Below are 22,503 nucleotides of genomic sequence, written 5' to 3' on the forward strand. Positions count from 1 at the left end.
ATTGAGGATTCTCTTGAGAAGTGACTTTGGGCTAAACTCTGAAAATGAACAGGAATGAAATGTGTCTTCAGCCAGAGGGAACGCAGTGTGAAGATGGCCTGTGGCAGGAGTTTGACTTGCTTAAGGGTATGAAGGCAATGGCACCCCACTCCAGTACTCTTGCCTGGAAAATCCCGTGGATGGAGGAGCCTAGTAGGCTGTAGTCCGTGGGGTCGCTAAGAGTCGGACATGACTGAGCGACTTCCCTTTCACTTTTCACTTTCATGCATTGGAGAAGGAAATGGCAACCCACTCCAGTGTTCTTTCCTGGAGAATCCCAGGGATGGGGCAGCCTGGTGGGCTGCCGTCTATGGGGTCACAGAGTCGGACATGACCGAAGCGACTTAGCAGCAGCAGCAAGGGTATGAAAGACAACAAGCGAGGCTGCATTTCAGAAAATCTCTGAAGACATGGTATGATGCCACTTGAGGGAAGACTTTGTAAGGCCTTGTAGAACATGATTAGAATTCTTTGTCTCCAGGAAAATGAGAAGTGATTGGTCAAAATGTTTTGAGCTATAGAGTACTACTAGAATTCATTTTAAAGTGATCCTTCTGGAAATTATTTGGGAAAAAAATGAGTAGCCAGTTTACTTTGGGGAGAATAACTATTATCATAGGTCTGGAAGAAGTAATAGTAACCTTTGATTTGGTTATAAAATGGAATAGTGGAAAATATACTGAATTGAGAGAGATTTGAGAAGTATTACGATTTAGTGATAGATTGGAAAAGAAAGGTTAGTGAATAGACATTCAGGCAGGATACTCTAGTTTTAATAATTTAAGTTTCTAGGTGAAATATACAGAAGTATATATACACCTTATATATGTAAATATATACATATACATTTATGAACAGGTCTGTGTATTTACTTACTACATTTAACTGTAGCATGGGCTTCCCCTGTGGTTCAGCAGTAAAGAATCTGCCTACAATGTAGGAGACCTGGGTTTGATCCCTGGGTCTGGAAGATCTCCTAGACAAGGACACAGCAAGCCACTCCAGTATTCTTGCCTGGAAAATGCCATGGACAGGAGCCTCGTGGGTTACAGTCTGTAATGTTGCAGAGAGTCAGACACGATTGAAGTGACTGACCACACACACACGGTAGTGTATCACAAACACAGAAGATACACAGATTTTAAGAATACAGCTCAACAGATTATCAAAAGTAACTGGAAGATAACATACCATCTTAGGCAGTAAATTTTACTAGCACCACTGAAATCCTTTTTGTGCCCCCTCTAAGACTTACACTTAAAGATAGCCGTTATCTTGAATTCTAATCCCAGATATTAGTTTTGCCTGCTTTTGAATATAAAAGGCCTTTTACAGTGCAAATTATTTTGTCCTTTTAAAAATATTGTTAGCAAAATTTAATCCATGATGTAGTTTGTAGCAGTAGTTTATTCACTTTAATGGTCTTTAACATTTCATGTTTTGTGTAATATATATTTGTATTCAGTTGCTTCAGTTAGGTCCAATTCTTTGCAACCCTATGGACCATAGCCCCCAAGTTCCTCTCTCCATGGGATTTTCCCAGCAAGAATACTGGAGTAGGTTATCACTTCCTCCTCCAGGGGATCTTTCTGACCAAGGGATTGAACTCCTGTCTTCTGCATCTCCTGCATTGCAGACAGAGTCTTTATTGCTGAGCCACCAGGGAAGCCGCATATGCATATACATGAAGAAAGTGAAAGAAAGAAAGTGAAGTCGCTCAGTCGTGTCCTACTCTTTGTGACCTCATGGACTGTAGCCTACCAGGCTTCTCCATCCATGGGATTCTCCAGGCAAGAATACTGGAGTGGGTTGCCATTTCCTTCTCCAGGGGATCTTCCTGACCCAGGGATCGAGCCCGGGTCTCTTGCATTGTACATATTCATATGTATATGCATATATATGTATGTACAAAATTACATATATAGGTTTGTACACACACACACACACACACACATATATATATATATATGCGAGAGAGTCTACTGTTAGTTTTTGTTTGGGGCCATTATGAATAATGTTGCTATAATCATTTATGCCCATTTTAAATATTATGAGTATTATGTACATATCTTTTCATTTATATACATGCATACATGCATAGTTATATAAGTATATATATAATACTGTGTGTGTGAATCTTTTTCTTGCCTGTACACCTGTGAATAGTTATTGTACAATAGAAAGTGAAAGTGAAGTTGCTCAGTCATGTCCAACTCTTTGTAACCCTATGGACTGTAGCCCACCAGGCTCCTCTGTCCAAGGGATTCTCCAGGCAAGAATAATGGAGTGGGTTGCCATTTCCTTCTCCAGGGGATCTTCCTGACCCAGGGATTGAACCCAGGTCTCCCACATTGCAGGCAGATGCTTTAACTTCTGAGCCACCAGGGAAGCCCTGGGTTGTACAATAAGGTTAGTATATATTGAAATTTAGCAAGCAGCCCAACAGAAAATAGCCTATTTTCTGAAGTGCTGTAGCAGTTTGAGAATTCATAGTTCACATTAAAAAAAAAATCTTATTTACTTAAAAACTAGTCACTATTTTTAAAAGAGTATTTAATATGCATTTCTCTGGCAACTTTTGAAGTTGAGCACTGTTTATGTTCATGTGATTTATCCTTATGTTCATATGGTTATATGCCATTTGTATATCTTATTTAGCAAAACAATTCTTTTTTTTTTTGCCTACTTATCTGGTGATATGTCTGCCTTTTAAACATGTGTGTATGGGAATTATATATATTCTGGATACCAGTATTTTGTTTTATATATATATATGTATACACATAAGATATCAAAAAGTGATTAAGGAAATACCTGAATGTAGGCATGTGACTTGCTTTAGCCAATGGGGCATTAGAAAACATGATGAAAAAACAGGTATGAAAGCTGCTTGAGCATTGTTTACTCTTATTGCTGGGAACCTTTCTGCCTTCATGTGAATAAACCTTGCTTAACCCTTAGCTGAAGAAACACCGCAAGGGATAAGGCCCCATTTATTATAGTTTTCCCAGCACCTACACTGAGGTTCCAGACATGTGTAAGAGACATCATTTAATCATTCAGTTTCACTGAATCAGTCAGGTTTGGAGAAACTGCTCAGACAATCTACAGAATTGTAAGAGATAATAAATGTTTGTTATTCTAAGACAGTAAATTTGGGGTGGTTTATTCCACACTCAACGCAAATACATTGGTGACCAACCAGTCAGTGTACCAAAGCACGTTATCAGAAAAGCTGGTGAAACCCCAAAGATCATGGGCATCAAATTCAGCCCATTGGAACAATTGTGAATAAGCTGTTTGTTGTCCAGAAGGTAATTATATATAATTTTATATTTATTAGCAGAAAGTTCATTCTCCACTATAATCTTGGAGAGACTTTAGAAATTAGCCTTTTCAAAATAATTTCATATAGAAAAAACTAAAACAAATTAACCCCTCCCAACCTAAAAAACTATAGAGTGGATGTTCTAAAATTGAAATGCATTAAAAGTGTTTTTATTTTCAAGAGGCTGTCACAATCCTGCTTCAATTTCTCTTTGTCATTGTAGTTTCTGAAAAAGAGATGATTTCATATGCAAGTAATGTTTGCCTCCTAGGTTATTTTTATATTTATACACATGATCTTTATTCCAACTGACTATCGTTATAAATTCAGAATTACTATAGTTGAGTGATAAACTAGATTAATTGACTCAGAAGGCCAATACATAGGGCAAGATTACAGAACTGTGCTTAAAAAAAGAAAATAGAAGACAGAGTTAGTATAAGGAAATTTATTAAAAGTGAGAAATAATAACATATTCTGACTCTGAGCCCCAGGGAACTAGCCTTGTGTGACTGCTTCCAATATAGGCTGGCACCGAGAGCCCCAGAGAGGGAACCTGCTGATTCTGCCTCCAGGAGCTTAAGGCTAAACTCCACTGTCTTGGGTTTAGTGAAGAGGACCTGATAGGAAGAATCTATCTTCCTGAAAAATTCAAGCTAAAATTAACCTTGGGTAAGAAGGCCATGGTCTTTACCCTAGTTTTGAGCTTTCAATTTAGCCCACTATCCACAAATATATATTCAATGAGCCCAGCAAATTAAGCCTAAAATAAAATAAATCTCCTAGGCAACTGAACAATTAACTAAAAGTGTAAAAAATCCAGTTGTTCCTCACTTGAGGGATGGATAAGCAAACTTTGATGGGTCCACACACTGAATTCTACACAGCGATAAAAAAGATCAAGTGATACAACTGTATGCATCCTAAATGCACTATACTAAGTGACAGAAGTTAGACAAAATGTCATACACATTTACACTTCCTAGAAAATGCTGGAAAAGTGAAAAATTTAAGAAAACTACATCAATGACTTCCAGAAGCTTGGATTGGAAGAAGCATTGACAATGAAGTAACATGGAAGAAATTCTTATTATGATGACAGTGAAAGTGAAAATGTGAGTTGCTCAGTTGTGTCTGACTCTTTGCAACCCCCGGACTGTAGCCCACTAGGCTCCTCTGTCCATTGAATTATCCAGGCAAGAATACTGGCATGGTCAGCCTTTTCCTTCTTCACAGGATCTTCCCAATCCAGGGATTGAATCCAGGTCTCCTGCATTGCAGGCAGATTCCTTACCATCTGAGTCACCAGGAAAGTCCATAGTATAAGATTAAGTGACACAGAATAAATGCAAACACCAAGTACCAATTATGTGATCAAGAAATACACTGAAATATATTCAGTATCCTATAATAAACCAAAATGGAAAAGAATATGAGAAAGTACTTTTTTTTGTATAATTGAAACACTTTTCTGTATAGCAAAAACAGTACATTATGATGTTACAAGATTGTATATCAACCATACTTTAATAAAAAAAATATATTGTAAATTTCAGTGTTAGATATCTACTTTCTGCCATTACGTTCTAAAGTAAATTAATTATTCCTCAGTGTTATTCTTCAGAGTTTGCCTAATGCAAGTCTTTGCCTGGAGCAATTTCCTCATAGGACCACACATGTGAGGACCAGAAGTTTAGCCAGAGAACTACTGTGCTGTTGATATCTGAATAAATAAGTGGAACCAGTTATTTCACATCAGACATGGCTGGAATTACTTTCAACATATACTAGTGATTTCATGCAAATCACCAGAAACTGCCTTAGTTTGTACACAAATTATGTCCCTCCAGGAAACCAATTCTGAAAAGATAGCATTGTTTTGGGCTAAAGCAACTCCACTGTAGAACATGGGTTGGTGATTGAAGCAAAAACTGGCTTTCAGCCTGTCTGCAGCCCTCCTGGGTTTCTTTGAGTGGAGCACAGCTTGTTCAACCTATTCATTGTTTTTCTTTCTTTCTTTCCTTTTTTTTTTTTTTTTTTGGATAAAAGACAATTTTATCTTCTTTAAACAACTCCACAGAAAAGATGACTACCATGGTCTAAATAAGACTCACTTGATATCAATAGCATACATTATATAAAACTTGGAATCTCAAAGGAATTAAATATTCCACTAACATTTTGCTTACACAAGTTCACCTAACAAATGCTCTTCCTTCACCATGAAGTTAGACAATGACTCAGTCCCAATGTTTGGTTTATTTTGACTCACTCAAAATAGATGGAAATCTGGATATGGGCTCCAGACTCTGTCCTGTTCCATCATGAGATAAACTGGAAGTGAGTATGAACACTGTCATCTACTTTGGAAAGCTTTTCAACTGGTGTTAGCTTTATAAAGCACCAGTTCTGTTGAAGCATCAATCTGTTCGTTCTTGACCACAATTATATCCTGGAAAGTTCATACCCAAAGTATAAATCCAAATATTGCTTGGGGCTTAGGTGTCCCTATATGATTTGAAAACCACAGACTATTTATTTTTAGGCAACAAACATATGAATTAGACTCCTAGGAAGGCAGACACTTAAAGGACAGCAAATGATGCTTAATTTTTCCAAATTATAGAAGTTATAGATTTAAAATATGGCAGTGAGATGATACAGAAAAGTACATTAAAAAAGAAAGTGAAAAGCACCCTTAACATCCCATTCCTAAGAATTAATAGCTGCTGTATATATATTGCTGTATTTCAAATATATGTATATATATTTTTTTTATGTAATTAAATTTATCACAATCAATATCAATATTAATGACATCAAAGTCTTATCTGAACACAGACATGAAAATAGAAGAGCTTCTGTATAGAAGAAGACCTCTAGTCAAGTTTCCATATATGAATCAAGATTGAATGGTTGTTCCTTCCTTTCCTTATACTTGGTGACCTTGAAGAAGAAAGAGACAGAGATCAACAATGAGATGACCCTGATTGTACGTCTCTTCCTTCAGTCACACTGTGTCAGCTTGCTATAGGCCACATCCCTTTTGCTCTTTCAGTCTAGAAGGCTCTTCTCCCACTCTCACCTAGCTTCTTTAGTGAATTTCTCTTTTGAGTCACCACCTCCAGTTCTTCATTGGGACCCCCAAATGAGATAGGCATTCATATCCAGCATGAGTGCATGTGGACAAGTAGGAGTTGTTGGAGAACAAGAGAGAGGAAGAAGCAATTGTACTCAAGGTTAAGAGTTGAAGGAAAAGTTCTTACTGGGAGGAAAGGTGGAAGGAATGGGCAAAAGGTATTTCTGGTGCCACACTGTGAAGGAAGGATTGGGATGTCTCATTGGGAGTCTGAGAACTGGCAAGACTAAAAAGCATGTGCATTTCTGAGTGCTTGGATATGCCAGCCTTTGTATCTGATCTGTTTGCATTCCAGTACAGGCACACCTCAGAGATATTATGGGTTCAGTTCCCGATCACTGTGATAAAACAAATATTGCGAAAAAGGGATACCTAATTTTTTGCTTTTTCAGTGCATAAAAAAATTATGTTTTCACTATCCTGTAGCCTATTGTGTGCAAGAGTATTAATGTATATACTTTAATCAAAAAATACATTAATGTTAAAAACTGCTAACCCTCATCTGTCTGTCAGCCCTCATGGAATTGAAGAGTGCTAGGGCCTTACCCTGCGAATACTGTGGCTGATTTAACCTTCTATCCAGGCTACTAAAATTTTTTCCATATCAACAGTAAGACTGTTTTTCTTTCTTACCATTTATGTGTTCACTGAGATAAAAATTTTAATTTCCTTTAAAAATTTATTCTGAGCATTCACAAATTGTCTATTTGGTACAAGAGGCCTAGTTTTTGGTACAAGAGGCCTCTTTTCTTCCTTCCTCACTAACCTTAACCATTTCTAGTATTTGATATAATGTAAGAGATATTTTTCTGGGCTCCAAAATCACTGCAGATGGTGACTGCAGCCATGAAATTAAAAGACGCTTGCTCCTTGGAAGGAAAGTTATGAACAACCTAGACAGCATATTAAAAAGCAGAGACATTACTTTGCCAACAAATGTCCATCTAGTCAAGGATATGGTTTTTCCAGTAGTCATGTATGGATGTGAGAGTTGGACTATAAAGAAAGCTGAGTGCAGAAGAATTGATGCTTTTGAACTGTGGTGTTGGAGAAGAGACTTGAGTGTCCCTTGGACTGCAAGGAGATCCAACCCATTCATCCTAACTGTGATCAGGCCTGGGTGTTCATTGGAAGGTTTGATGTTGAAGCTGAAACTCAAATACTTTGGCCACCTGATGTGAAGAGCTGACTTATTTGAAAAGACCCTGATGCTGGGAAAGATTGAGGGCCGGAGGAGAAGGGGACGACAGAGGATGAGATGGTTGGATGTCATCACCGACACAATGGACAAGGGTTTGGGTGGACTCCAGGAATTGGTGATGGACAGGGAGGCCTGGCGTGCTGCGGTTCATGGGGTCGCAAAGAGTCAGACACGACTGAGCGACTAAACTGAACTGAACTGAAGAGATATGTGACTCTTCCTTTCATTTGAACATTTAGAGGCTTCTGTAGGGTTACTAACTGGCCTAATTTCAATATTCCTTTGTTTCAGGGAATAGGGAGTCCCAAGGAGAGAAAGAGAGATAGGGGAATGGTCCATCAGTGGAGCAGTCAGAACACCCATAACATTTATCAAAGAAATTATCCAACTTAGGAGGGTGTGTAGTTCACAGCATCCCAAATGATTTCAGTAGTAACATCAAATTCACTGATCTCAGATCACCATGACGAATATAACAATAATGAAAAAGCTTGAAATATTTTGAGAATTACCAAATATGAAAAGAAGACTCAAAGTGACAAATGTTTTGGAAAAATTGTGCCAATAGATTTGCTCTACACAGGATTGCTACAAACCCCCAATCTGTAAAAAAAACAGAGTACTTATGAAGCACAATAAAGTGCAGTAAAGCAAGGTGTGCCTGTATTAGCCTTTGTTAGTGCTCCAGGAGTCTTTCCTACATGGATGCATGCATGTGAGTGTGACAAAGACCGTGGGGTTTGTCCTGCAGGATTAACAGCTTCTGTTGTAGACAAGCATGTGTATCTCACTAAAGGCAGGTAACTTTGTGTTCTGAAAGGCTCAGGGGCATCCTTCGTCATTTAAGTCTGAAATGAGCTCTGATAAGTTTCCACTGGGTAAAAGATATTCCTTCCATTCTATAGATGATGGATCAGAGGTTCCTAGTATTTCAATTATTCAATTCAATTCAGTCTCTCAGTCATGTCCAACTCTTTGCGACCCCATGAATTGCAGCATGCCAGGCCTCCCTGTCCATCACCATCTCCTGGAGTTCACCCAAACTCACATCCATTGAGTCGGTGATGCCATCCAGCCATCTCATCCTCTGTTGTCCCCTTCTCCTCCTGCCCCAAATCCCTCCCAGCATCAGAGTCTTTTCCAATGAGTCAATATCTGAATGCAGAGTTCCAAAGAATAGCAAGAAGAGATAAGAAAGCCTTCTTCAGTGATCAGTGCAAAGAAATAGAAAACAACAGAATGGGAAAGACTAGAGATCTCTTCAAGAAAATCAGAGATACAAAAGGAACATTTCATGCAAAGATGAGCTCGATAAAGGACAGAAATGGTATGGACCTAATACAAACAGAAGATATTAAGAAGACATGGCAAGAATACACAGAAGAACTGTACAAAACAGATCTTCATGACCCAGATAATCACGATGGTGTGATCACTGACCTAGAGCCAGACATCCTGGAATGTGAAGTCAAGTGGGCCTTAGAAAGCATCACTACGAACAAAGCTAGTGGAGGTGATGGAATTCCAGTTGAGCTATTCCAAATCCTGAAAGATGATGCTGTGAAAGTGCTGCACTCAATATGCCAGCAAATTTGGAAAACTCAGCAGGGGCCACAAGACTGGAAAAGGTTAGTTTTCATTCCAATCCCAAAGAAAGGCAATGCCAAAGAATGCTCATACTACCACACAATTGCATTCATCTCACACGCTAGTAAAGTAATGCTCAAAATTCTCCAAGCCAGGCTTCAACAATATGTGAACCGTGAACTTCCTGATGTTCAAGCTGGTTTTAGAAAAGGCAGAGGAACCAGAGATCAAATTGCCAACATCTGCTGGATCATGGAAAAAGCAAGAGAGTTCCAGAAAAACATCTATTTCTGTGGTATAATTGTTTTCCAGTTTGTCACCCACCCAGCATGAATAGAATTTGCTTTCATCATGATTGTGCTTCTTCTACCATCTCATTGTGGCTTCTTTGATTTTGGATGTAGGCTAATTTTTTGGTAGCTTCTTTTCTTTTTTCCCCAATGGTTATTCAGCAGTTAGACGTGATTCTGGTATTCTCATAAGAAATAGTGAGCACATGTCCTTCTACTCTGCCATCTTGAGCTTCTGAGGCCTCTCCTTCACTACTGAGTGATATTAATAACTTTTCTAGGCAGGCTATTTTTGGTTGGCAGTTTTTCTTTAAGCACTTTGAATATATCATTCCACTCAGCCTGTAAGATTTCTGCTAAAAAGGATATGAAACACTTCGCAAATTTGCACACTATTCTTTCATAGCAGCAAGGCTAATCTCTGTAATCATTCTAATTTTTGTGTTGCCAAAATTAATAGTCTCATTGTTGTTTTACCTGCATCCATACAAAGACTCAGCCAATGAATGTGCCAGTTCTCTCTACCTTTCTTCTCTCCACATTTGTCTCATGTGGGGTTTTTAATGATTCAAATCAAAGCAAAACATGAATGCAAACAATGCATGTCCAAATACTGATATGTTCAGGCACATCCAAGTCCACTTAAATCACCTTGCTTATCAGAATCCCTGAATTGGCCATCCTTGCATTCAATTTAGCAACAGCAATTAAATAAAGAAAAAACTTTACTTGATGTACTCCTCCAAATAATTGTCCTATATAAGTGTCTTTCACACTGAAGTTTTAATTTTCTAAAAACCAAAGGTCACTCATTTTCTGGCTCCATATACTCCTCTCTAGCTTCATTTTCCTGCACACTTCTCTATCTACCAAAATTTAATTTGTACAGAACTCATTAGGCTGTTTCACACTTCTGAGTATTTACATATGACATTTCCTCTTAGGCACTCTCAGTTTCTCTATTTTGCTAAGAATAATAGTATCTACTAATTTCTCAAAATGTGCCAGATCTGTAATAAGTAATACATATGCATTATCTCATTTAACTTTTAAGTCATCGCTATGAAGTAGAGAGTTCCCTTATTTTAGAGAGTTCCATTTAAACTATTTTCCCAATATCATGTAACCAGTGAGCAAAAGCCAAGACTCAAACCAGGTCTGATTTATTTCATGACCCCACTTTTGAATGCTAAATAACATCACTTCTCTGTCATGCTAATTTCTACAAATCTTTTCACATTTAACCAAGGTTTCATATCCTCTGAAGCCTATCAGAATGTGATTTTCTTAATTTATTAATAAAAAAATTATCCCACTGGGATTCTTTGGTGGTCCAGTGGTTAAGACTCCATGTTCCCACTACAGGGGACACAAGTTCAATCCCTGGTCAGGGAACTAAGATCCTGCTTTCCATGCAGCATGGCAACAAAACAAAACAAAACAAAAAAAACAACCTTCCACCTAAAATGTGAGTACAAAAGAACTGTTTAAATTCTTATGCTTCCTGGTATCTGGTATAGGTGTAAAACAGTGATCTAGTTTCCCAAAGCCTAAGCCAAATTGTTTGCCTTTTTGAAAAACTAATCTATCTGAAGTAAACTTTGCCTATCCATTTACCACTCTGATGAAATTATAAATTTCAGGTATCAGCTTTGACCTCTGGTCTATTCTCAGTCAAACCAAAAGAATAAAATTTACCTCCCTCCATGTTTGTGATGTGCTGTCACTCTCCATTCCACACTATACTTACATTCAGTATATTATCCGTAATTTCAGAGATTGTAGCTTTCTTATTCATTGTTTCTGCAACAATGAATACCTACATACAGTTTTACATTTTTTTGAGAACATAGTAACTACCACTTATAAGGAAAGATGCTTGTGAAAGCATAAATAGAATATATAGGACAATGACTATAGGTGCAGATATACTTGTGAGCTTCCCTAGTGGCTCATATGGTAAAGAATCTGCCTAAAATGGAGGAGACCCAGGTTCAGTCCCAGGGTAGGGAAGATGCCCTGCAGAAGAGAATTAAAACCCACTCCAGTATGTGCATCAGGAGAACTCTATGGACAGAGGAGCCTGGTGTGCTACAGTCCATGGGGTCACAAAGAGTCAGACACAACTGAGTGACTAACGCACACACAAATACATGTATCTTAGACTAAGTCTTATTACACAGCACTCCTTTTAGGGAACCATTTTAAAGCTTGTGCTAAGTCTCTTTTCCTCTGTAATACCAGTGTCAAGGGTGGCTGCTGCTGTGTAGAGGGTCCCCATTTTGCCATGAACTACTACCACGTGACTGTGACAAGACCCTCGGGACCCTCCACTACCTCATTGCTTTCAAGAAGAGATTCACCTAGAACCCAGACTCCAGGTGATTCACAGACTGGTGAGGATCCTTTACAGATGTGACTGAAGCAGTTATTATGGAGGGGTGCAGAGCCCCATATAGGAGGATTCTCAAGATGGTGAAGTAGAAGGACGTGTGCTCATCTTCTCCTGTGAGAACTCCAAAATTGCAACTCACTGCTGAACAATCATTGACAGGAGAATGTTGGACCTCAACAAAAAAAGATACCCCATGTCCAAGGTCTAAGGAGAAGCCCTAACAAGATGGTAGGAGGGGCAAAATCATGTTTAGAATCAAACTCATACCCATCAGAGGTGCTTGGAGGGCTCAAACAAAACCTTGTGCATGCCAGGACACAGAGATGCCACAAGAGACTGAGCCAGACCTGCCTTTGTGTAAATGAGTGTCTCCTGTGGAGGCACATATCAGCAGTGTCCTGCTGTGGGGACAGGAGCTCTGGCTGCAGCAGACCTGGGAGGTGCAGCCTGTGGCATAAATCCTCTAGGAGGAGGTCGCCATTAACCCCATCATAGAGCCACTGAGTAGATGACCCACAAGCTATAGAACAATTATATAAAAGTAGTTTTCACACTGTTACAAAGTTCTTGGGACCACAACAGATTTCCCAACCTGAGGATCCAGCAAAGGGACTGAGAACTCCCAGGATATTTGACTTTGAAGACCAGTAGATTTGATTACAGAACTTCCACAGGACTGTGGAAACAGAATTTTGGAGGACACAGACAAAATGTTGTGTGCACCAGGACCCAGGAGAAAGTAGCAGCGAGCCCAGAAGAGACTGAGCCAGGCATGCCTATGAGTCTCCAGCAGAGGCGTGGGTCAACAGTGTCCTCCCTCTGGGTCAGAGGCACTGAACAAAACATTCCTGGGAGCCCCAGCATGCTAGCATAAAGCTTTGTGAAGGAGGTCATCATTACTCCTGCCATAGTTTCACCTTACGCCAAACTACAGGGATGGAACACAGCCTACCCATCAACAGAAAATTGGATTAAAGATTTACTGAGCATGGCCCAGAAATTCAGAGCAAGACCCAGATTCCCCCAAGGCCAGTTACACACACCAGGAATCTTCCACAATCCTTTTATCCTTATCTATCAGAAGGCAGATAGAATAAAATCTATAATCACAGAAAACTAACCAAGCAAAAACATCTACTGCTTTATTGACTACACCAAAGCCTTTGACTATGTGGATCACAGCAAACTGTGGAAAATTCTTCAAGAGATGGGAACACCAGACCACCTGACCAGCCTCTTGAGAAATCTATATGCAGGTCAGGAAGCAACAGTTAGAACTGGATATGGAATAACAGATTGGTTCCAAATAGGGAAAGGAGTATTTCAAGGCTGTATATTGTCACTCTGCTTATTTAACTTATATGCTGAGTACATCATGAGAAATGCTGTGCTGGATGAAGCACAAGCTGGAATCAAGATTGCTGAGAGAAATATCAATAACCTCAGACATGCAGATGACACCACCCTTATGACAGAAAGTGAAGAAGAACTAAAGAGCCTCTTGATGAAAATTCAGTTCAGTTCAGTCACTCAGTCGTGCCCGACTATTTGCGACCCCATGAACTGCAGCACGCCGGGCCTTCCTGTCCATCACCAACTCCCAGAGTCCACCCAAATCCATGTACATTGATCTGGTGATGCCATCCAACCATCTCTTCTTCTGTCGTCCCCTTCTCCTCCTGCCCTCAATCTTTCCCAGACTCAGTGTCTTTTCAAATGAGTCAGCTCTTTGCATCAGGTGGCCAAAGTATTGGAGTTTCAGCTTCACCATCAGTCCTACCAATGTACACCCAGGATCGATCTCCTTTAGGATGGACTGGTTGGATCTCCTTGCAATCCAAGCGACTCTCAACAGTCTTGTCCAATACCACAGTTAAAAAGCATCATTTCTTCAGTGCTCAGCTTTCTTTATAGTCCAACTTTTACATCCATACATGACTACTGGAAAAAACATAGCCTTGACTAGATGGACCTTTGTTGACAAAGTAATATCTCTGCTTTTTAATATGCTGTCTAGGTTGGTCATAACTTTCCCTCCAAGGAGGTAAGCGTCTTTTAATTTCATGGCTGCAATCACCATCTGCAGTGATTTTGGAGCCCCCCCAAAATAAAGTCTGATACTGTTTCCACTGTTTCTCCATCTGTTTGCCATGAAGTGAGGGGACTGGATGCCATGATCTTAGTTGTCTGGATGTTGAGTTTTAAGGTAACTTTTTCACTCTCCTCTTTCACTTTAATCAAGAGGCTTTTTATCGCTTGTAGACTTTTGGATCGCAGCCATTCTGACTGGCGTGAAATGGTACCTCATAGTGGTTTTGATTTGCATTTCTCTGATAATGAGTGATGTTGAGCATCTTTTCATGTGTTTGTTAGCCATCTGTATGTCTTCTTTGGAGAAATGTCTATTTAGTTCTTTGGCCCATTTTTTATTGGGTCATTTATTTTTCTGGAGTTGAGCTGTAGGAGTTGCTTGTATATTTTTGAGATTAGTTGTTTGTCAGTTGCTTCATTTGCTATTATTTTCTCCCATTCTGAAGGCTGCCTTTTCACCTTGCTAATAGTTTCCTTTGATGTGCAGAAGCTTTTAAGTTTAACTAGGTCCCATTTGTTTATTTTTGCTTTTATTTCCAATATTCTGGAAGGTGGGTCATAGAGGATCCTGCTGTGATGTATGTCAGAGAGTGTTTTGCCTATGTTCTCCTCTAGGAGTTTTATAGTTTCTGATCTTACGTTTAGATCTTTAATCCATTTTGAGTTTATTTATTTATTTTTTTTAAATTTTATTTTATTTTTAAACTTTACATAATTGTATTAGTTTTGCCAAATATCAAAATGAATCCGCCACAGGTATACATGTGTTCCCCATCCTGAACCCTCCTCCCTCCTCCCTCCCCATACCATCCCTCTGGGTCGTCCCAGTGCACTAGCCCCAAGCATCCAGTATCGTGTATCGAACCTGGACTGGCAACTCGTTTCTTACATGATATTTTACATGTTTCAATGTCATTCTCCCAAATCTTCCCACCCTCTCCCTCTCCCACGGAGTCCATAAGACTGTTCTATACATCAGTGTCTCTTTTGCTGTCTCATACACTGGGTTATTGTTTTGTGTATGGTGTTAGAAAGTGTTCTAGTTTCATTCTTTTACAAGTGGTTGACCAGATTTCCCAGCACCACTTGTTAAAGAGATTGTCTTTAATCCATTGTATATTCTTGCCTCCTTTGTCAAAGATAAGGTGTCCATATGTGCATGGATTTATCTCTGGGCTTTCTATTTTGTTTCACTGATCTATATTTCTGTCTTTGTGCCAGTACCATACTGTCTTGATAACTGTGGCTTTGTAGTAGAGCCTGAAGTCAGGTAGGTTGATTCCTCCAGTTCCATTCTTCTTTCTCAAGATAGCTTTGGCTATTCGAGGTTTTTTTTATTTCCATACAAATTGTGAAATTATTTGTTCTAGCTCTGTGAAGAATACCGTTGGTAGCTTGATAGGGATTGCATTGAATCTATAAATTGCTTTGGGTAGTATACTCATTTTCACTATATTGATTCTTCCAATCCATGAACATGGTATATTTCTCCATCTATTAGTGTCCTCTTTGATTTATTTCACCAGTGTTTTATAGTTTTCTATATATAGGTCTTTAGTTTCTTTAGGTAGATATATTCCTAAGTATTTTATTCTTTCTGTTGCAATGGTGAATGGAATTGTTTCCTTAATTTCTCGTTTGGTTTTCTCATTATTAGTGTATAGGAATGCAAGGGATTTCTGTGTGTTGATTTTATATCCTGCAACTTTACTATAGTCATTGATTAGCTCTAGTAATTTCCTGGTGGAGTCTTTAGGGTTTTCTATGTAGAGAAAAGGGAACTCTCTTACACTGTTGGTGGGAATGCAAACTAGTACAGCCACTAAGGAGAACAGTGTGGAGATTCCTTAAAAGACTGGAAATAGAACTGCTTTATGACCCAGCAATCCCACTGCTGGGCATACACACTGAGGAAACCAGAAGGGAAAGAGACACGTGTACCCCAATGTTCATCACAGCACTGGTTATAATAGCCAGGACATGGAAGCAACCTAGATGTCCATCAGCAGATGAATGGATAAGAAAGCTATGGTACATATACACAATGGAGTATTACTCAGCCATTAAAAAGAATACATTTGAATCAGTTCTAATGAGGTGGATGAAACTGGAGCCTATTATACAGAGTGAAGTAAGCCAGAAAGAAAAACACCAATACAGTATACTAACGCATATATATGGAATTTAGAAAGATGGTAACAATAACCCTGTGTACGAGACAGCAAAAGAGACACTGATGTATAGAACAGTCTTATGGACTCTGTGGGAGAGGGAGAGGGTGGGAAGATTTGGGAGAATGGCATTGAAACATGTATAATATCATGTATGAAACGATATTCCAGTCCAGGTTCGATGCATGATACTGGATGCTTAGGGCTGGTGCACTGGGACGACCCAGAGGGATGGTATGGGGAGGGAGGAGGGAGGAGGGTTCAGGATGGGGAACACATGTATACCTGTGGTGGATTCATTTTGATGTTTGGCAAAACTAATACAATTTTGTAAAGTTTAAAAATAAAATAAAAAAGAGGCTTTTTAGTTCTTCAATTTCTGCCATAAGGGTGGTGTCATTTGCATATCTGAGATTATTGATATTTCTCCCGACAAACTTTGTTCCAGCTTGTGCTTCATCCAGCCCAGCGTTTCTCATGATGTACTCTGCATAAAAGTTAAATAAGCAGGGTGACAATATACAGTCTTGACATACTCCTTTACCTATTTGGAACCAGTCTGTTGTTCCAAGTCCAATTCTAACTGTTGCTTCCTGACCTGCATACATGTTTCTCAAGAGGCATGTCAGGTGATCTCGTATTCCCATTTCTTTCAGAGTTTTCCACAGTTTATTGTTCCACACAGTCAAAGGCTTTGGCATAGTCAATAAAGCAGAAACAGATGTTTTTCTGGAACTCTCTTGCTTTTTCGATGATCCAGCAGTTGTTGGCAATTTGATCTCTGGTTCCTCTGCATTTTCTAAAACCAGCTGGTCATAGCAAACACCATCCTCCAACAACACAAGAGAAGACTCTAGACATCGACATTACTAGATGGTCAACACTGAAATCAGATTGATTATATTCTTTGCAGCCAAAGATGGAGAAGCTCTATACAGTTAGCAAAAACAAGACTGGGAGGTCACTGTGGTGCAGATCACAAAGTCCTTATTGCCAAAATCAGACTTAAATTGAAGAAAGTGGGGAAAACCACTGGACCATTCAGGTATGACCTAAATCAAATCCCTTATGACTATACAGTGGAAGTGAGAAGTAGATTTAAGGGACTAAATCTGATAGACAGAGTGCCTGATGAACTGTGGACAGTGGTTCATGACGCTGTACAGGAGACAGGAATCCAGATCATTTCTAAGAAAAAGAAATGCAAAAAAGCAAAATGGCCTTACAAATAGCTGGGAAAAGAAAAGTGAAAAGCAAAGGAGAAAAGGAAAGATATACCCATTTGAATGCAGAGTTACAAAGAATAGCAAGGAGAAATAAGAAAGCCTTCCTCAGCAGTCAATGCAAAGAAATAGAGGAAAACAATAGAATGGAAAAGACTAGAGATCTCTTCAAGAAAATTAGAGATACAAGGGAATATTTCATGCAAAGATGGGCTCAATAAAGGACAGAAATAGTATGGACCTAACAGAAGCAGAAGATATTAAAAAGAGGAGGCGAGAATACACAGAAGAACTATACAAAAAAAGATCTTCATGACCCAGATAACCACGATGGTGTGATCACTCACCTAGAGCCAGACATCCTGGAACGTGAAGTCAAGTGGGCCTTTGGAAGTATCACTATGAACAAAGCTAGTGGAGGTGATGGAATTCCAGTTGAGTTATTTCAAATCCTAAAAGATGATGCTGTGAATGTGCTACACTCAATATGCTGGCAAATTTGGAAAACTCAGCAGTGGCCACAGGACTGGAAAATGTCAGTTTTCATTCCAATCCCAAAGAAAGGCAATTCCAAAGAATGATCAAACTATCACACAATTGCACTCATCTCACATGCTAATAGGAGAAGGTGATGACACCCCACTCCAGTACTCTTGCCTGGAAAATCCCATGGACGGAGGAGCCTGGTGCGCTGCTGTCCATGGGATCGCGAAGAGTCGAATACGACTGAGTGACTTCACTTTCACTTTTCACTTTCTTGCATTGGAGAAGGAAATGGCAACCTACTCCAGTGTTCTTGCCTGGAGAATCCCAGGGACGGCGGAGCCTGGTGGGCTGCCATCTATGGAGTCACACAGAGTCGGACATGACTGAAGTGACTTAGCAGCAGTAGAAGCACATGCTAATAATGCTCAAAATTCTCCAAGCCAGGCTTCAGCAGTACGTGAACTGTGAACGTGAAAGAGGAGAGTGAAAAAGTTGGCTTAAAACTCAACATTCAGAAAACTAAGTTCATGGCATCTGGTCCCATCACTTCATGGAAAATAGATGGGGAAAAATGGAAACAGTGAGAGACTTTATTTTGGGGGGCTCCAAAATCACTGCAGACACTTGCTCCTTGGAATAAAAGTTATGACCAACATAGACAGAACATTAAAAGGCAGAGATGTTACTTTGTCAACAAAGGTCCATCTAGTCATAGCTATTTTTTTTCCCAGTAGTCATGTATAGATGTGAAATTTGGACCATAAATAAAGCTCAGTGCCGAAGAATTGATGCTTTTGAACTTTGGTGTTGGAGAAGATTCTGGAAAGTCCCTTGGGCAGCAAGGAGATATAACCTGTCCATCCTAAAGGAGATCAGTCCTGAATATTCTTTGGAAGGACTGATGCTGAAGCTGAAACTCCAGTACTTTGGCCACCTGATGCAAAGAACTGATTCATTTGAAAAACCCTGATGCCTGGAAAGATTGAAGGATGGAGGAGAAGGAGACAACAGAGGATGAGATGGTTGGATGACATGATCAACTCAATGGACATGAGTTTGAGTATACTCAGGGAGTTGGCAATGGACTGGGAGGCCTGGTGTATTGCAGTCCATGGGATCGCAAAGAGTTGACATGACTGAGTGACTGAATTCAAGTAAACTGATACAACTCACAACAACAAGAATGAAAGAACTTGGTTAAAGAATAAGTAGAGAATCTGAATGGACAGTTTTCCAAAGAAGATATACAGAAGTCCAGTAGGCCTGTGAAAAGATGTTCAATATCACTAGTTATAAGAGAAATGCAAATCAAAACCACAATAACTTATCACTTCACAGTTATTTGTTATAAAGACTATTATCAAAAAGGTAAGAATGAACTAATATTGGAGAATACGTGGAGAAAAGTGAACCCTAATACACTGTTGATTGGTCTATAAATAATGCATCTGAAATTTCCTCAAAAAAACTAAAATAAGAACAAAACAATCACATGACCCAGCTATTTCACTACTGGGTATTATCCAAAGGACAACCAAAACACTTACCTGAAAAGATATTTGCAATCCTATGTTCATTGCAGCATTATTTACAAAAGCCAAGATATGAAATGATCTAGGTATTTAGTGATGTATGGATAAAAATAAAGAATGTGGGTTACATATACTAGTAGAATTCTACTGGGACATAAAGAAGTATAAAATCCTTCCATTTGTAACAAGGATGACTCTTGAAGGTGTTATTCTAAGTGAATTGCTTTAGACCAAAAAATAAAAATACTGTATGATTTCACTCATATGTGAAATCTGAACAAACCATCAAAAACAAACATATAGATAAGAACAGTTTAAGGTCTACCAGAAGGAAAATGGATTGTAGGGTGGGTAAAATTGGGAGTCAACAGTATTGTAATGATGGTAAGAAGACTTGTGGCTATTATTCAGTTCAGTTTAGTTCAGTTGCTCAGTTGTGCCTGACTCTTTGTGACCCCATGGATTGCAGCATACCAGGCTTCCTTATTGATCACCAGCTCCCAGAACTTGGTCAAACTCATGCCCATCGAGTTGGTGATGCCATCCAACCATCTCATCCTCTGTCGCCTCTTCTCCTTCAATCTTTCCCAGCATCAGGGTCTGCAATGTGGCAATGAACATTGCGATACATGTGTATTTTTCAGTTTTAATTTCCTCAGGGTATATGCCTAGGAATGGGATTGTTGGGTCATATGGTAGTATTATTCCTAATTTTTAAAGGAATCTCCATACAATCTTCCATAGTGGCTGTATCAGTTTACATTCCCACCAGCAATGCAAGAGGGTTCCCTTTTCTCCACACCCTCTCCAGCATTTATTGTTTATAGACTTTTTGATGATGATGATTCTGACTGGTGTGAAGTGGTATCTCATTGTGGTTTTGGCTTGCATTTCTCTAATAGTGATGTTGAGTATCATTTCATGCATTTGTAAGCCATTTATATGTCTTCTTTGGAGAAATGTCTTTTTAGGTCTTTTTTCCACTTCTCGATTTTTTTTTTTTTTTCTGGTATTAGGTTATATCAGCTGCTTGTATATTTTGGAAATTAATTCTTTGTCAGTTATTTCCTTTTCCATTATCTTCTCCCATTCTGAGTGTTGTCTTTTCATCTTGTTTGTAGTTTCCTTTGCTCTGCAAAATCTTTAAGCTTAATTAGGTCCCACTTGTTTATTTTTGTTTTTTATTTCCATTACTCTAGGTGGTGGGACATGGAAGATCTTGTTTTGATTTATGTCATTGAGTGTTCTGCCTATGTTTTCCTCTGAGAGTTTTATAACTTCTGGTCTTACATTTAGGTCTTTAATCCATTTTGAGTTTATTTTTGTGTATGGGTTTAGGAAGTATTCTAATTTCATTCTTTTGCATATGGCTACCCAGTTTTCCCAGCACCACTTATATGAGGTCATCTTTGCCTCATTATATATTCTTGCCTCATTTATCAAAAATAAGGTACCCATAGATGTGTGGGTTTATCTCTGGACTCTCTATCTTGTTCTTAAAGGAGATCAGTCCTGGGTGTTCATTGGAAGGACTGATGTTGAAGTTGAAACTCCAATACTTGGCCACCTGATGCAAAGAGCTGACTCATTTGAAAAGACCCTGATGCTGGGAAAGATTGAGGGCAGGAGGAGAAGGGGACGACAGGATAAGATGGTTGGATGGCATCACCAACCCAATGAACATGAGTTTGGTTGAACTCCGGGAGTTGGTGATGGACAGGGAGGCCTGGCGTGCTGCAGTCCAGGGGGTTGCAAAGAGTCAGACACGATTGAGTGACTGAACTGAACTGAACTCTATCTTTTTCCATTGCTTTATATTTCTGTTTTTGTGTCAGTACCATACTGTCTTGATGACTGTAGCTTTGTATTATAGTCTGAAATCAGGAAGTTTGATTCCTCCAGCTCCATTCTTCTTTCTCAAGACTGCTTTGGCTATTTGGGGTCTTTTGTGTTTCCATATAAATTGTAAAATTTTTTGTTCTAGTTCTGTGAAAAATGCCATTGGTAATTTGATAGGGATCACATTGAATCTGTAGATTGTGTTTGGTAATATAGTCATTTTCACAATATTTATTCTTCCTATCCAGGAACATGGAGTATCTCTCCATCTGTTTATGTCGTCTTTGATTTCTTTCATCAGTGTCTTATAGTTCTCTGTATACAATTCTTTTGTCTCCTTAGGTAGGTTTATCCCTAGATATTTGATTCTTTTTGTTGTAGTGACGAATGTGATTGATTAATTTCTCTTTTTTATTTTTCATTGTTAGTATATAGGAATGCAAGTAATTTATGTGTATTGACCTTGTGTCCTATGACTTTGCTGATGCTGAATTCACAGCTCTAGTAATTTTCTGATAGTTTCTTTTCAGTTTTCTTTGTATAGTATCATATCATCTGAAAATAGTGAGAGTTTTACTTTGCCTTTTCTGATCTGGATTTCTTTTATTTCTTTTTCTTCTCTAATTGCCATAGCTAGGACGTCCAAAACTATGTTGAGTAACAGTGGTGAGAGTGGACACCCTTGTCTTGTTCCTGATCTCAATGGGAATGCTTTTAGTTTTTCACCATTGAGAATAATGTTTGCTGTGGGCTTGTCATATATGGCCTTTACTGTGTTGAGGTAGGTTCCCTTTAAGCCAAGTTTTTTAAGCATTTTTATCATAAGTGGATGCTGAATTTTGTCAAAGGCTCTTTCTGCATCTATTGAGATTACCCCATAGCTTAAATCTTTCAGTTTGTTAATATGGTGTGTCACATTGATTGATTTGTATGTATTGAAGAATCCTTGCATCCCTGGAATAAACCCAACTTGATCATGATGCATGAGCTTTTTATGTGTTGTTGAATTCTGTCTCCTAGAATTTTGTTGAAGGTTTCTGAGTCTGTGTTCACCTGTGATATTGGTCTGTAATTTTCTTTTTTTGTGTTCTCCATGGCTGATTTTGGTATCAGGGTGATTGTGGCCTTGTAGAATGAGTCTGGAAGTGTTCCTTCCTCTACATTTTTTGGGGGAAGAGTTTC

The sequence above is a fragment of the Bos indicus genome, chromosome 3, assembly GCF_029378745.1.
Source record: "Bos indicus isolate NIAB-ARS_2022 breed Sahiwal x Tharparkar chromosome 3, NIAB-ARS_B.indTharparkar_mat_pri_1.0, whole genome shotgun sequence".
NCBI lineage: Eukaryota > Metazoa > Chordata > Mammalia > Artiodactyla > Bovidae > Bos > Bos indicus.